This window comes from Spodoptera frugiperda, chromosome 22, assembly GCF_023101765.2.
Source record: "Spodoptera frugiperda isolate SF20-4 chromosome 22, AGI-APGP_CSIRO_Sfru_2.0, whole genome shotgun sequence".
NCBI classification, from domain to species: Eukaryota; Metazoa; Arthropoda; class Insecta; order Lepidoptera; family Noctuidae; genus Spodoptera; species Spodoptera frugiperda.
Genome location: NC_064233.1, coordinates 2,233,519 through 2,251,723, shown reverse-complemented (window position 1 = coordinate 2,251,723; position 18,205 = coordinate 2,233,519). Strand labels below are relative to the sequence as shown.

General features: G+C 37.3%; 1 protein-coding gene across 7 annotated transcripts in view; it reads left to right on the top strand.

Annotated features, from left to right (window-relative positions):
- Positions 1 to 18,205, top strand: part of LOC118279834 (proteoglycan 4) — a 59,383-nt gene that overhangs the window by 15,477 nt on the left and 25,701 nt on the right. For 2 of the 7 annotated variants that reach the window (XM_050702514.1, XM_050702517.1), the window contains exon 2: positions 10,518 to 10,655. The exons of 1 other annotated variant lie outside the window; for it this stretch is intronic. The gene's annotated coding sequence lies outside the window, so the exon portion shown is untranslated. Of the gene's footprint in view, positions 1 to 9,440; positions 9,570 to 10,266; positions 10,343 to 10,499; positions 10,656 to 18,205 lie in introns of those variants that run through there. 4 more of the 7 variants (XM_050702511.1, XM_050702513.1, XM_050702515.1 and 1 more) reach the window with 4 other exon arrangements.

The window sequence follows — 18,205 nt, the reverse complement described above, 5'->3', positions numbered from 1 at the left end:
CTCCCCCAATCACTACACATTGGTCGGTCAGAAGCGACCTGCAAACAACCTGTTAAGGTGGTCATTGCAGAACAAATATGGCGGCGGTAATACTTGATAGTATGTTGTCATTATTCAAGGTCGTAGTTAAGTAATTGTTATGTAGTAATGGTTTACATTTAAATTATGTTTAAGTGTTAATTAATCGGCTGGCTTTGGTATCGTAATTCGCGGTGTAACTAGTGGGAATGTAGTCCTTTTTTTGATGACGGCACCTAGATTTTTGAGTATAAAAGACTAGGGAGTGTGGGATTTTTACCTCACTAAATCCACCCCGGTGGCCACCCTCAACACCTGTAAGGGGCACCGGGTCCTCTAATAGACCTGCTCCGGAGGCCCGCGATGGGATTGTAGTCCTACGATTGCCAAAAAAATTTAGTGTATTTCTGTTTTTAAAAATATTATAAAAATCACTAGGAATTTGGAATTATGTCCATGTCTAAGGGTGCTTTTCCACAATTTTGATATTAGAAACTTTAATAGAATATAATTTTAGGGTATGACTAAGGGTGTTTTTCCACCAGAAATGTGCCATGCTACGTTGCTGTGGATTGCTTAGCTGAGTCCGTTTCCACCAGTGCTAAGCTATATGGACCAATGAATATGATTGGTCGCACATCTCTGACGGAACCTTTAATTTTACCCTAAAATTACATTCTACTTAAGTTTCTAATATCAAAATTTTGAATCGTACAATCGCGAATTTAATTCCTACAACGAATATCACCAAAAGAAACCAACATAACCTCCAAAATCCTACTACCACAACATCACACACATCTACCCTACCTCCCATGGGAACACAACACCATATACCATTCAAATTTCCTATAAAAAAAACACCTTTAAAGTACGCGAACAAAAGTGACTTAACCGAAAATTGTTTTACAATCGTAAGCGACTTTCTCTTGTTGCGCAAAAGTAAAGCGAACGACTCGCTCCTGGCATTACAATGCGCGCCGGCGTCACTTGCATACAAGATTCAATTAGAACAGTTGCTGTTGCTTTGATATTATGGGTGGTGAGTGTAGGATTGGCTTTTTTTTGAGAGAGGAAAATCATCCAATGACTTCTCCCGCTTTGGGCGAGGCGAGAGGGAGTGTCACACTCTTACTGACTAAAAACCACTACGTTCCTTCTCCTGCTTTTAGAGCCGGAGCACCGGTAAACCCGCTAGGTAGTCCGCAGCTCCGGATCAGAGTGTAGGATTGGCTGGGCGTGCGGCTGTTGAATTGTGTTGTGTAGGTTCGAAGCTACTCTTTTTTTACGGTAAACGAGCAGACGGATCACCTGATGGTAAACAATCGCCGCCGCCCTTGGACAGCCGAAATATATGAGGCGTTACAAGTGCGATGCCTTTTGGGAGTTACGAATTTAAGGGTTGTTGGGGAATCGGGGATTGGGAAAGGGGATAGGCCTCCGGTAACCTCATACAACGAAACACAACGCAAGCGTTGTTTCACTTCGGTTTTCTGTGAGGCCGTGGTAGCACTCGGGTCGAGCCGGCTCAGCAGTGCCGAAGCATGGTTCTTCCACACTTAAATATTACACCGTTTACGTTGAATATAAAATAAATCCAAATTATTATTCAATCGTATTGTGATGGCCGAGTATCAGTGGAAACAGTCACATAGTTTCACAGCCAAGCGATTACATATTCGTAGGATAGCTACATAGCACATCTCATGTGAAAAAGCACCCTCAATCACTTCCAACCGGCTCATCTGAAAGTCCGGCCTATCTGGAAGTCATTGGGGGAGGCCTAATAGGCTTAGGTTCAGCAGTGGACCTCTTGTGGCTAATGGGATGATGTAACTAGGGTCTTTTCCAAACTAGGTTACAAGTTACAAGCAACACGCAAGAATCAAACCCGTGATAATACGATAACGCAACACTACACCTCTCATGCTATCGATATTGCAGTAATAAAGGTTTTTATTTCGATAAAAAGATTATCATACTGACGTCCCATGACATGAGAATCTGGATCTAACAATGTCTAGGGATTTCTTAATCTAGCTTTTTTTGGATACTAGATTTTACTGCCTCATTGGCCCAGTGGTCGTAGTGCGACTGCTGGGCAAGGTGTCTCGGGTTTAATTCCCGGATCGAGCAAAATATTGCTTGGCTAATTTCGGTTTATCGAAAAATTTCTCAGTGGTAGCACGGAGTCTGGAAAAGTGCCCAGTATATAGCAATAAGCACACGCCCTATTATATGGGATCTATAACATAAATGATGAAAAGTGGATGTACATTCTATATTACGTGCCGTAATGTGTACCTCAGCCTACTCTTTTTAAAAGACTAACGATGGAGTTTCTTGTTCGTTCTTCTCCATTCGATGCTACACTTTGAAACGTACACCCAGCCTATTGCCACATAATGTGCACAATTTCAGACTTTGCCCGACCTGGGAATCGAACTCGAGACCTCATGCGCGACTGCCGGCGCTTGCAGCCAACGACGCAGGCGCCTAAACAACATTACCTCACAAATAGTACGTAACAACATGCTTTCTATACAAAACTGCGCGATTTAGAAAGGCAGACAGCGCCAGGTTCAATGTTTACATTAAACTCTTAATGTTTAACAATCGCACCAATTAAACAGTTAGTTAGATCGCTGTTATTGTTTCATGATACATTTGTATCATATATACATACAACATATACTATCTACTTCATATTGTCGCATTCTTGTCACTATGATTATATCTGGATAATAGTAATGGCTTTCTCTTTCATTGTTTACTGAATTGCTGTTTGTCATCAATAATTATAGGCCACTGCTGAACTATAGGAGGAAACCTAGGCTTATGATTTGTGATTATAAGTTTGAAATCGCCAATCCACATTGAGCAAGCGTGGTGATTAATGCTCAGGAGGTCTACTCTAATTCAACGAAAAACGAAGTTTCGTCCGAAACTTCGCAGATTTCGTACTACAATTCCATTTATTGTGAACTTTCGTGAACAAAAATGAACGAATGAAATGAAGATAAATAAATAGATTTTGATTTGAAATTAAAAATAAAACGTTATTTTAAGTAATTTTATTAGTAAATCAATAAAACCTACGGTCGTATGTTAAAACGACACTTCGCGTTCGAGAACCGGAGTAGACCTTTTTTTGAGAGGGGAAAATCGTCCAATAACTTCTCCTGCCTTGCGTGAGTGTCAGACTCTTACTGACTAAACACCACCCCGTTCCTATTCCTGCTTTTCGAGCTGGAGCCCGGTAAACCCGATAGGTAGTCCACAGCTCCGGATCAGGCATCAGCAATACTGGAATCCAACTGTGGTGGTCAGATGGCTCTTTGAGGCGCGTGGAACGCGACGCGCCGATAGGAAGAAACATGGGCTTATAATTTCTGATTATAAGTTTGAAGTCGCCAACCCGCATTGAGCAAGCGTGGTGATTAATGCTCAAACCTTCTCCGTGTGAGAAGAGGCCTTTGGTCAGCAGTGGACACTTATAGGCTGTTGATGTATGTGATGTGTACTTCAGCTAGCTAATTAACAAATTACGTGAACTAACAAGACCGTGAAAAACATAAATTAACTTAAAACCTTTTTACATAAATATGTCTTGAGTTATAAAATAATACATATGTATATATTATGTATACTTAGGTATATAACGCAAGAATATAAGAGAAAGGTTTTAAAAAAATTACATAATCCTAATTAAAACGAGAAAATATACTAATAAAAGACAATTATGTAAGGAAAATAAAATACATAGGAATTATGTTTTATGATCTCTTACTCAGTTGTTACAAGTATTGTAATGGTAGCTTGATTACTGGTTTGATTCTCGGTTAGTGTTTCTAATTATACGATAGGTGTACTAGAATAGATAAAATAACATCATCAACCATCATTAGAAAACCTGAAAAAATATTATATTACTACCTTTTTACTCACAGTTTTACCCGTGCACAGAAGTCATCCTATCTTTTTAACCGTATCCCCAAAAGGAGGAGGATTTCAGTTCTTCTCAAGTCATACATCAACAGCCTATAAGTGGCCACTGCCGACCAAAGGCCTCTTCTCACACGGAGAAGGTTTGAGCAGCAATGTGGGTTGGCGATCCTTAAATTCGTAACGCCCAAAAGGCAGGCAACGCACTTGTAACACCACTGTTGTTTCGGGTGTCCATAGGCGGCGGCGATTGCTTACAATTAGGTGATCCGTCTGCTCGTTTACCAGCTTATACCATAAATAAAGTAAACACCCGTTGCTACCCATTTTACCTTCAAAGCATTGACCATCGCTATATGTTACGTAAACCAAAATTAAAACAGTATTATATAACTGCGCTACATATCAAAAGAAAATATGAATTTTCATTAGTTTTCACCTGTCTATGTTACGGTTGAAATCACTGAAAAAACGTGTCTATATGTCATGATGTAATGCTTCATACAAACACACGTACGTACATTCTATAAAATCATGCTTCGGGGTATTTTTTTTATGGGACAAGCCCGCCACAACCTCCCATACCGCTGCAACTCCTGTGCTCCAGAATCTACAGTAGATACTGCCATGATAACACTGGAATATTGAAGTCCGGCGCGCACAAGGAAATGAATGACTGTCTTAGATCCCGCAACGAAATAAATCAGAAGATATTATATTAGATAGATATCGGGGGTATACATAAAATATAGTGTACCACGAATTCTTGCATATATCTTCCATCACATTCATAATATGTACATATATTCATCAATCTATAAGTGGCCACTGCCAAAGCCTCTTCGCACACGGAAAACTTCTGAGCATTCACTCACCACTTTTTCATTCACACGCTTGCTCAATGTGAGTTACCCATTTCAAAGTTGTAATTAGAAATTATAAGCCCAGGTTTCCTCAAATAATTCAAGACCAAATTTAGCCAAATTGGTCTAGCCGTTTTCAAGTTTTAAATGATATTTATTTTTGTAAATAGGCTATAAAATAACACTTTTACACGTCAATATTTCAAATAGCTAGATGAGGCCGGCATTTCCTATCCGACTACTCTGAGAAAAAATGCCGAAACAAACTCAGAGGTCATAGTCTTTTTTAAAGTCCAGACAATGAAATAGAGGATAAGGATAAGGATTTTTGCGAGACTAACGAACAGCAATTGATTTTTTTTATACGTATAGATAGATAGATGAAATAAATCAAAAGTGGATATATCTGCCTCACCTTTAATAGAATAATAGCCACACTGTTACATTACCACACGCAGTTTAACTATTATTTATAAATAAACTGTGAACAGTTATTTCAATACGGAGTCAGGTTACCAAGTTAACCTTGTCGTGAGTGGTAGTTAGTTAACTGTGTTGCTACATTGTTAAAGAAACGGTTTAAAAAGTTTAACCATCTGTGTAGTTATATTGTTAAAAGTTAAAACTATTAAGTTGTTGTAAATGTTATTTGTAATATCCGCTGCGGACTCCCTTGCGGGTTACCGGGGCTCAGGCTCAAAGCAGGAGTAGGAACGGAGTGGTTTTTAGTCAGTAAAAGTCTGACACTGACTTACTGAAGTAATTGGATAAATGATATTTATCTATATATTAATACGTGATGCAAAAACTTTGTAAGCCTTTTTACGAAAATTGCGCGGACGTAGGAGCATAAAATTTGGTACACTTATAGTTTATGTGTAGGAGAAGTCCAGAATGCTATTATTTTTCAAAAATAATGCTTATATAGAACGTTAAATTAATAAATAAAACATTACACACACATGCATAGTATCTATCGGTTTGACAAAACGTCAAAATTGACAGACATTGCGTTGCGATGATATTCTCACGTCTTATATGAATAGAGTTTTATAAAAGAGTTTGAGTTTGAGTTAAATAAAAATTATCCTTGAACGTATGTTAAATGGTATTGTAAATTAAATCGTATATGGTCGAATTTCGACCGCTAGGCGACCACTAGTTTCTGTAAATAGGTTATAAAATAACACTTTTACACGTCAATATTTCAAATAGCTAGATGAGGCCGGCATTTCCTATCCGACTACTCTGAGAAGAAATGCCGAAACAAATTCAGAGGTCATAGTCTCTTTTAAAGTCCAGACAATGAAATAGAGATGATTTTTCCCCTGCAAAAAAAAGGGACAAGAGGCTTTATACCATTCAGAGTCTATTATTCTAATTTTAATTACCCCTAAAATGTAAAGCAAGCGTGATGTTACATAAACCACAAATTTCCGGTGGAAATCGCAAAAGTATGAAGGAAATTCGTTTTTTTTCTTTCCGGAAATTGTTTTTTTCTTTCGCACGATCGAATCGGCTTAGTTGTGGCAAAGGAAGTATATTGGCACGCGATGTTAGGTTCGAGTGGATAAGTGGCGGTTCAATACCGGTTGTGTAATTATTTAATTTCATATCTAAATATCTAAAGCTGAAATATTTTAAAGCTGAAGAGTTTGTTTTGTTTGAACGCGCTAATCTCCGAAACTGCTGGTCCGATTTGGATGATTCTTTTTGTGTTGGATAGTCTATTTATCGAGGAAGGCCATAGTTTATAAATCATCACGCTTTAATTAATAGAAGTTGAGCAGCGGGTAAAACTGCGCGGCAGTAGCTAGATTTTTTTCATAAAGTAGGTAGTGTGATAAAATGTGTTTAAAACTACCCGATTAGTTATAAATTATTTAAAATTTAATTATTGTACTGATGTCAAATTAATCATTCAATATAGTTCGATTTATTTATCTAATTTCGTCATTAGATTTAAGATATTATTTCAAAATGATATGGTTGAAAATCAAATAACCAAACAAAACATGCCATCAGGTGACTCGTCAGCTAGTTTGCCTCCTATTTCATAAAAAAGTACCTATATAGAATGTAAATATGGCGGAACCTGTCTCAGATAGTTGTATACTAGTTAAAACTATCTAATAAGGGTACCGACCACTTCTAGTGACATATTTAATTATATGTAAGTCAAATGGTAACAAAACTTTGATTGCGCGATGTAGAATTTTTGCAAAAGATATTTACTTAATAAGTACCTTCTACTATATTATGGCCGCAGCTTTCACTCGCGTGGATTACGATACGTTTGTGGCTTTATTTTTTTAAATAAAAGTAGCCTAAGTTATTTCTTAGTCTACAGGCTAATAAAATACCTGTCGAAATGGGTCTAGTCGTTTCAGAGATTAGCCAGTAGAAACAGATAGACAGACAAAAATTGTATACAATTTTATTTTAACGTGTTTACAACATAAGCCGTTGTTTGAAATAGTCAAATACAGTTACCCGAAAAACTAATCACACAAAGAGTTCATTCAAAGTTCAGTGCGGGAATCGAACCCGCTACACGTTGCACGGCAGCCACCGCGCCAACCTTGCAGTCATAATCATACATCATCATCAAAAGCCGGTAAACGTCCACTGTTAGATTGGCAGAATCTGCCAACCTGACAATGATCGTCACCAACATTGGCCAAACATGCATTATTATACACTTTATATTACAAACAAACTTTACTAGCGAGATGTAGAATCATTCATATATAAATCTAAAGATAAGTTTTGAAAATATTACATTCATTTTGTAAAATACCCGCATCGTATCAAAATCATTATTCTACGGCTGCTTGTCTACCATAGATGTTTCTATGCTACGTTGCTGTGGATGCGTTTGGCTTCCACCAATCATATTCATTGGTACACATAGCTTAGCATTGGTGGAAACGGACTCAGCTAAACTATGTTTTTTTTATATGGGAAGATGCGTGCTATGGATGCGTCCTACAGATGCATGCTATTATATAACTTCCTTATCGTTGCATCGCGTACTTGTAGAATCATTCATTTATAAAACTAAAGATAAGTTTTGAAAATATTACATTCATTTTGTAAAATACCCGCATCGTATCAAAATCATTATTCTACGGGTGCTATATCTTCCAGTAGCATAGCTACATAGCACGTATGCTGGTGGAAATGCTTCCCCTACTCCCGTATTCTTAGAGATATTTAATGATTACTGGAAACTATTCCTTTACGATATTGTTTCGAATGGAACAATTAGCTAAGGACTAGCGTTAAGTAACTAATAAATTACTCTCGAGTACTATGTGTAAACCGGCTTTTTCAATATGAAAGAAAGACAAAAAGGTTGTTGTGTTTATAACATACTCTCGCAATTTCATTCAAAATTCATAAAAAAAAAACCAATGCATTTTGATATTTCAAAACAGTTATTATTGCATTTTAACTAATTTAAAAGTACCCCATTCATATAAATATGTCTATAATAAAACTATAAAACGTAATTAATTCAATTTACATAAAGTTAATTGGGTGACTATAGGTAATTGTAATATCGTTAAATATTAATAAATGACATAATCTATTTTTATTATTATTGTTGCAATCACGGAAAAAACAATTCGTAGACAAAAAGTCAAAGTCAAAACATTTATTTTAATTGGATTAAAAGTTTATCAAAGCTTTAAAAATATTAACGGGACTCAAGCTCGAAGCAGGAGTAGGAACGGGGTGGTGTTTAGTCAGTAAGAATCTGACACTCCCTCTCGCCTCACCCAAGACAGGAGTAGTAATTTGATGTTTTTTTCTCCTCAAAAAATAACCCCAAAGGACCAGTAACGCACTTGTAGCGTCTTTAGTGTTTCGGGTGTCCATGGGCGGCGGCGATTGCTTACTTTTTTATTGTTTACTGGCTTATACCATATTACTTTTTTAAACATTGCTCCACGTAAGGATTTTCTCCTATATCGTGGGTGCGTTTACAGACATACAAGACAACATACAAAATATACACGGTGTAACAAAAAGGGGGTATACATATCAAGTGCACGGTTTCTAGATAACATAACAAACGATACGGGAAGGGTTTTTTAAACTCACGATTTAAGTTAGTTTAAGTTATTTTTCCAATATTTTTTTATTTTTCATGCGAATTAAAATCAGGTAGACAGGTACTAGGCGATCAGAATTACAGAAGAAATGTTTCGTAATTAGCGTGTGACCCTTGTAGTGTTGTAATACGGATGTATGATTTAAAATCAAGATAATTATTATATGTATTATATATGTATATGTATTGTATATATTGTATTCTTATATAATTATTTTGTGTGTTTTGGCTTCGCATCAATCCGCTTCATTTCTCTGCACTACCCTATGGTTGACTGTTAGAGAATGCCTTAAGGCATTAAGTCCGCCATTCACTGTTTTTTTTTTTTGTGATGAAGAATAAAATAATAAATAATAATAAATAATAAAATTGAACTCAGTACAGTACCAACATACAAGTAAAATCACTATCCATAGGTTTCCAACACAGCCGATACAACCTTGACGACCTGTCTCCGTAATATTGCCTCATTGATACTACCCCCCCCCTTCTCCCCCCTTCTCGCGTAAACCAGCCAGTTGGAATGGCGCACGCGCCGGTCTCAGACACGATTTCATTTCTTTTTTAACTCCGATACTTAATTTCCATTCCATCTTTAAAATTCTCTGTGTGTGTTTTTATGTGTATGTGTTTTATTTTTATTTATTTCTGTGTTATTTTGTGTTTTGGTGCTGATTTTTCGAGTGTGTTTTGTGTGTTTTATGTGTGTATGTTTGTTTGTATGAGTTTCTATGTTAAGTTAATCGCTTCGTTGGTTTTTTATTACGTGACTCTGTGATTCGTAGATATACATTATACATATATTATGTTATATGTAGGCTTTTACTATATCTCAATACTTGGGTATTTTCCAAATATTTTTGCATACCTTTTTTCTTGATGTGGGTACCGTCAATCTTGTAGTTTCGAGTTCTATTTTAAAATGTTCTAGAATGTTTTATATTTAGTTTTTATTCGTTAACATTACGCTTCTTATTTCTCGAAGGGATAAGCAGTTCTATATGCAAAAGTAGACCGAATTTAACCAGGTTATGAAATGAGTTAAATACCTATTTTTATAAGGTCATTGCCATGCCCCAGGCACTTGTTTTTAACTCAATTCTGGTACGGCAAATTTTGATTTAAAAAGTCTTATGTAATACCCAATCCGGTAATCGAAGCTAGGACCTCGAAAATCCGCCAAAACACGACAATAACTAAATAAATTAAACTCACGACCTCCTGTTAAGTCTTTAGCTCCTATTGTGTTGTAAATTCTCAACATTGCATGAGAACCATACACAAAAAACACATACAATAATACACAATGTATAATTCCAGGGAAAATGATGTCAAACCTTTAATAAATGTATAATAATACACCAGACCAGAGGGGTTTTGCCCAAAAAATCATCCCGTACATAAAAGACATTTTTTATCTCTATTTTAAATTCGCATTTTACGCCGTAATTATTTATATTGTATTCTATTTCTACGATTATTATTTTGGTTAATAATCATTATTTTGGTTAATAATCATTATTTTTATAATAATAATACCTAATTATTAATAGTGTGTGTTTTTTTAATAGAAATGTGAACTAAGTGAGTGTTAAAACAGTGTTTTGAGACAAATGTTTTGTTAAATTAAAAAACTAAACAGACCCAGTGACATTTGAAGTGTGAATTAGTTTTTTTTTTACTGTTTTTATCTGGACTAGGCGATATTGGTAAGTTAACTTTTGTCATGCAACTATTTTTTTTTAGTTTTTAGTTTAGGTATTACTCAAGTCGTGGTGACACTAATGAAATAAGAAGAGAAAAAGAGTAACCTATGGAGTTTCTTGCTCGTTCTTCTCCATAGGAATCTACACTTTGGAACAAGCAAATAGAGCAACCAGAGGACTGACCGACATACAGACATTTTAAAAATTATTTTAAAGTTTTGATGTTCATAAGTGCCTTCAGTCTCTTTCATGGCTTAAGTAATTTTGCTCCTGCAGTAAATTCATCTCAAAGATCCCGTTCGGGATCTCTCGTCCGGGGACGGGATTCATGTTCATTTTTTGACGGGGAAAGTCGTCCAATGACTTCTCCCACCTTGGGCGAGGCGAGACGGAGTGTCAGACTCTTACTGACTAAAAACCACCCCGTTCTTCCTTCTGCTTTTCGAGCCAGAGCCCCGGTAAACCCGTTAGGTAGTCAGCAACTCTGATACTCATGTACCTGGGACGCAGCAGACTTTAATGTTCCGTTGTTTTCATGGTTGTATCTACTGTAGATCCTAACTTACAGGAGGTGCAGCAGTTTTGGGAGGTTATATAAGACACCAAAGAGCCCGCATAGCATTATGTGCAGTAATGTGCATCTCTGCCTACCTCTACGGGGATAAAAGGTATGACGTTGCAAAAAGCCGAATAGTCTTTTACCCAACAAATCGAACTGCAACCTCCTTACTAGCCAGTACACACTTACAATTCAACCGACGTCTGTGATGTAATGACAGCTATTATTATTACTTTTATATATATCGAGGTTGCAACATGTACCGACTAGTTTTATTATTTGTAATAGATACTAACTGTGGGCCGCGGCTTCGGTCGCGTTGAATAAAGTTTTGAGAAAGTAGGTGCTTTGTGGATACTTTCGAAGGATTAGGCATTTGTCTTCAGCTTTGCTCTTGTCATGGGTGTCGTGAGAAACGACTCAAGGCATTTTTGGTACAAAGTCAAAGTCAAAATAATTTATATCAATTAGACCAGGAAGGCACTTTTGAACGTCAAAGCAAATATAATAATATTAATAACGTCTGTCTGTCGGTCAGTCCTCTAGTTACTCTATTTGCTCGTTACAAAGTGTAGATTCCTATGGAGAAGAACGAGCAAGAAACTCCATAGGTTACTCTTTTCAAATCAGATTCACAATACAATTCTTGGTTACATTGTTTCGATTGCTTCAATTATGTGATAACAATGTAAAACTAATATTCAGACAAAGTGATAGAAAAAGAAAATAACCCTGAGGACAAGCCCTAAGTACGAGTTTACATTTAAAGTAATCGAAATGAGAGCGCGTTCAGCGCTATGATTACCCGACTGCGCCAGAAGGAGGGTTATTGTCCGGTGCGAATGGACCAACCAATCAGATCTTTATACATATGCTGCCTTTTTCTGTTTTTCTCCTATTGGCTTAACAAGCGCCAAGATTAAGGCAAGAGTATCTATTGTAAGAGACCCATAGTCCAGCAGTGGACTTGACAAATGTGCCTCCACGGTCTATTTTAAATAAATAATTTTGACTTTGACTTTGATTATAAAATTGTGACTCCGATCTTAACAAAATCGGTCCAGCAGTTTCAGAGTATATTTGGCACAAACAAACAAACTAACAACAAAACATTTTTATACAATACTGATATAATAATTATAGACTAGATTACGGCTTATACTAGTTATTATTACCGGCTTTGCCCGCGGGCTATCGTAATAAAAGCGACGAGCAAACTTTTTAATTGCATAAACATCTTCGGTACGTCTGAGTGCGAATACAGCGTGTTGTGATTTTTTTCCACCTTGATCATATTTAACTGACTTTAAAAAATGAGGTTCTTAGTTTGACCTGTATTGTATGTGCATATATTTGTGCGTGATTATCTTGCATTTGGCTGAACCGATTTGTATTTTATAAAAATATGTTATTTTTCAAAGACTTAGAAGAATGCATTAGGGATACTACGTGACTTAAAAAAAAGTTTCGGAATATTTTTACACTAGGCTTTTCTCCTGTATCGTGAGTGCGTTTACCAAACATACAAGTTCAAATATACATGACACTCATTAACTTTGCGTTCACATACGCAAAATTAATCGCGGTTCTCTGTTTTCTCATTAAAATTTAAGCAATAGATTAGGAAACATTTTTAGCTTTATGTTGGGAAAATGTAAAGAAATGTGGCTCAATTACGCTATATGTTGCTCGTCCCAGAAATCGAACTTCTTAATCGATAGTCGAACTTATATTTTTTATCAATAATTAAAAATTCTTTCACTAATAGAATTACAAGCACGCTGTACACAGCAGTAAGTCGGAAGTAATAACCATTTGAGGTCAATGGGCCACAATGGCCGCTCTCAGTTACTGCACAATAGCAGCCCTGTATCAGCTGATTTAGAATTATCAGTAGCATTATATTGGTGGTCGCACGTGCCACTGCTAGACAAGGGGTCTCGGGACCCGGAATTGCGGATAACGTAACAGATTACCGAGGCTCCAGCTCAAAGCAGGAGTAGGAATGGGGTGGTTTTTAGTCAGTAAGAGTCTGACACTCCCTCTCGCCTCACCCAAGGCGGGAGAAGACATTGGATGATTTTACTTACCCCTCAAAGAAAAAGGCTGTTGATGTGATGTTTTATCCAATAGGACCACAAGTGAAGTCGTAATTAGAAGCTAGTGATATTATACATCACATCACACACATCACATATCGTCACGCCTTTTATCCCCGAAGGGGTAGGCAGAGGTGCACATTATGGCACGTAAAGCCACTGTACAATGTACACCCACTTTTCACAATTTATGTTGTAAGTCGCATGTAATAGGTGGTGAGCCTATTGCCATATACCGGGCACATTTCCAGACTCCGTGCTACCACTGAGAAATTTTCGAAAAACCGAAAAAGCCCAGTAATACTTCGCCCGACCCGGGAATCGAACCCGAGACCCCTTGCCCGGCAGTCGCACTTGCAACCACTCGGCCAACGAGGCAGTCTATAGCACATCTCTGGTGAAAAAGCACCGTAAGGGCCATGGGTTCGATTCCCGTGACATAGCTTGCTACAGTTGTGTCTTGTCACTCACTCCCAAACAAATAGGTCACATCTACAATCAAATTTGACCTCTATCACCGTGCACTAGATTACAAAATGCCGTTACTAATTACATATTCATGTCGCCTCTCTGTCGCCAGTGTAAAAGGATTGGGTAACTCATAACCTCCCTTTTTTGAAGTAGGTTAGTTGGTGACCTGTTGTTTTAGGGTCATTGGTCTTTTGGCCTTGTGTGTCTGAAAAGTAACATAGTTTCATGCTTATAGTGTCTTGTTGGTCGAAGGTATAGGTTCGATTCTCTGTTTGGGTAGTTTATGAGTTTGATTTTTTTATGGTATTAGCTGGTAAACGAGCAGACGGATCACCTGATGGTAAGCCAAGCCAAACCACCAGAGGCGGTACAAGTGTATTACCGGCTTTTTGCGAGTTAGGAATTAAATGGGTGTTGGGGAAACGGGGATTGGGAAGATTAATTGGGCCTCCGGTGGTTTTCTGTTAGGCCGTGGTATCACTCCGACGAGCCGGCCCATTCGTACTGAAGCAAGACTTTCGCAAACTTAAACATTACTTTTATTATATTGTTCTTTATATAAATCGAAATAAAAGAAAAATAATCCCCATCAATACTTATCCTGACTCGAGAAACGGTCACAGTATCTCTAGTTCGACAGATTTTTTTTTTAAATAAACGTCTTCCCACAGTAGGATTTCCTCCTGTGTCGTGGGTGCGTTTACAAACATACAAGTTGACATACACATGACACCCAGACCCAAAACAACAATTTGTGAATCACACAAAAAGTTGACCGTTGCGTTGCGGGAATCGAACTAAGCAGCACACAGCTACCGCCCCAACATTTTTTTTTCGCAGAAGGGTTTATGGTAAGCGATCAGCGCCGTTCACGAACACCCACAACACCAGAGGAGTCACAGGTGCATTGCCGGCCACTTGAAAAGGAATACGCTCTTTTTTAAAAGGTCGTACTCTTTCACGCGCGGTGCGCTTGCGACCGCTCAACCAAAGTAAGAATTGACCAACAAGATAGTCGTAAGAATTCACAGAATTTCCTACCAGAATGTAGAAATACGCATCATTTTCGAAACTGCATACAAAACCAAGTTGGCTAAGCATAAACTAAACAAATAAATGCAATCCCTAAACACGGTTTGACGAAACAGAATCGATACTCCGATAGCTATTATGAAATAGCAGAAGCGATTGTTATAATCGTTTAGAATCGATTGGACACAGTCTAATCGTCAGCTTTCAAACGATTTACAACGACACTACTGCGAAATCGATTAGTAGTGTTGGCTTATTGAATCGATTTTCTTTTCATCGTGTGAAAGTAGAGTAAGGGACATATTTTTAATGTTGCATAATGATGTGAAATGCTTTCTTTTGGCTTATGGCCATTTTATTCAACTACCCTTAAACTCATCTCTTAAAATTAATGTTACGACTGCAACTGCCTTGTGCGAACTGCTAGGGAGTGGAACTCCTTGCCGGAGTCTGTGTTTTCCTGATGGGTATAACCTGGGTGTCTTCAAAGCCCGAGTGAATAGGTTGCTTATGGGCAGACGTGCTCCATCGTAGGCCGCATCATCACTTACCGTCAGGTGAGATAGCGGCCAAACGTCGACCCATTAAATGTAAAAAAAGAACTGCCGTACAAGGGGTCTCGGGTTTGATTCTCGGGTCCGGCAAAGTATTACTGGGCTTTTTTCGGTTCTTCGATCCTAGTAGTAAAATATATAAATGTTATAAGGATAGGTACATTATTACAAAATAAATAACAGTTAGGTTTAGATCAACGATCTCCAATGATGCAATAAAAAATATATTTCTGGTTTATTCTTATAAAAGGTGCCATTTTTATGTAAAATAAATATATTTCGGCACTCGGTGGTTGACCCGTTTATTGTTATATAACAGTTTTAGTATATTCACGGTACATTGAGGGCATCGACCATTTATAAATATATAATAATATGTACGTATAAAGTATAAGTTTGTGTGTATGTTTGTTTATTTAGTCACTCACGTGAAAACGGCTGAAGGGATCTGGATGAAATTTGCAACAGAATTTAGATTATGATCTGGAATAACACATAGGTCACTTTTTAGCGTTAGAAAAACCTGGCATTCTTAATCTGCGCTTTTCAACTCGAATGCTAAGCGTAGATTGTGATGAACCCTCTTTTTATGGAATAGGGGACTAACGAGCAGAATTGTCACCTGATAGTAAGCGACAACCTCCGCCCATGGACACCCGCAATAATAGAAGAGTCACAAAGCCTTGCCGGCCTTTTAAAAAGGAATAAGTTCTATTCTCGAAGACTTGGAATTAATCGTATTGGCTTATGTAAAGGACGTCCCTAGTCAAGCAGTGGACTGTCATGATGTAAAATAAAGATAAAAAATCTGTAAAATATACAAAATAAATCCATTCTTTACAATATAATACAAAGAAAATTCCAATATATTAGTCATTTTTTAAATATTTTCTCCGCAATCAAATTCAATGGGCGTATACAGGTGCATTCACCCTAATACATAAAAACCAGTTTATCATGGACTCGCCTTGTATGTCATTTCCCTACATTCGCAGGTCTGTGTATACTGGTTTTATTTAGTTTGACGTGTCACTGTGTGGTCAATAAAGGCTATAAATTCTGAAAACACTAGAATTATAAGTAAAATGTTAGGGTCAAAGAACCTTTACAATACAAGACTTGAATGATCAATGTGTTTGTTTATCGATTCCTTGAATATTACTACCGTACCTATATTATTGTTTTTAAGATCGAACAAAGATATTTTATTGTTGACTTATCTATATATTAATACGTGATGCAAAAACTTTGGACCGCTTTTTACGAAAATTGCGCGGACGTAGGAGCATAAAATTTGGTACACTTATAGTTTATGTGTAGGAGAAGTGCAGGACGCTAATATTTTTCAAAAATAATGCTTATAAAGTACATTAAATTAATAAATAAAACATTACACACACATGCATAGTATCTGATCGTATTTGACAAAACGTCAAAATCGATAGACATTGCGATGATATTGACGTCTCATATGAATAGAGTTTTATAAAAGAGTTTGTTTGAGTTTGAGTTAAATAAAAATTATCCTTGAACGTATGTTAAGTGGTATTGTAAATTAAATCGTATATGGTTGAATTTCAACCACTAGGCGACCACTAGTATGACTTAAAAAGGGGTGTACCTAAAGTCAAGGTTCTGCTAATATTTTTCTGATAACTATTGGAACTTTACCAATCACCTGGTGCCAAGATGGGGTCTGGGTGCGTTTACTGGAGGCACAACTACCTCCTTCCCAATCTTCCCAATCCCCGATTCCCCAACAACCCTTAAATTCCTAATCCACAAAAAGACCGGCAACGCACTTGTAACGTCTCTGGTGTTTCAAGTATCCATGGGCGGCACCGATTGCTTACCATCAGGTGATCCATCTACTCTACCGGCTTATACCATAAAAAAATGTTAAATTAGCAAATCATCACAGCGATTAGTTCACACAACATAAGTATATAATGAATGTTCATGAATGAGTGAATGAAAAGCGTTGCACCCGAATGAAAGTAGCGAGGTTCCGCACCGGTGCGTCCATACGATGCACGAGCTACAGATAATGTAAAAAAAAAGAAATTTTTACAACACTATTGTGTTTGTACATGAAATATTTAACTATGTATGTAATAACGCCTTTTTATCCTTAAAGGGGTAGGCAGAAGTGCACATTACGGCACGTAATGCCGCTATACAATGTACACTTTTCACCATTTGTGTTATAAGTCCCATGTAATAGGGGGTGAGCCTATTGCCATATATTGAGCACAATTCTAGACTCCGTGCTAATACTGAGAAATTTTCAAAAAGCCGAAATAAGCCCAATAATACTTTGCCCGACTCAGAAATCGAACCCAAAACACCTAGTCCGGCAGCCGCTCTTGCGACCACTCAACCAACGAGGCAGTTTCAATGTAAGGTTAAGGTTACCGGGGCTCCGGCTCAAAGCAGGAGTAGGAACGGGGTGGTATTTAGTCAGTAAGAGTCTGACACTCCCTCTCACCCAAGACGTACGCATCCACACCTGGCCTGCTTACAATCATACTATATTGTTTATATTTATATAAAAAACAGATAAACAACAAATACAATACACAATAGCAGTAGCTACTACAGCTACGTACGTTTAGTATTGAGAGTCAATACATTAGTATTCTTAGTTTGTAGTCAGAGAAGACAAAGAAATGTTTAAGAATATTTGTCGGACAAATCATATAGATTGTGTGTATGTTTGTTACTTAATCACGTCAAAACGGCTGAAAGAATCGGGATTAAATTTGGAATAAGGGTAAATTACTCGTATAGTCGCAGCAACGGACCGCCTAGCGAGTTTACCGGGGTTCCAGCTCGAAG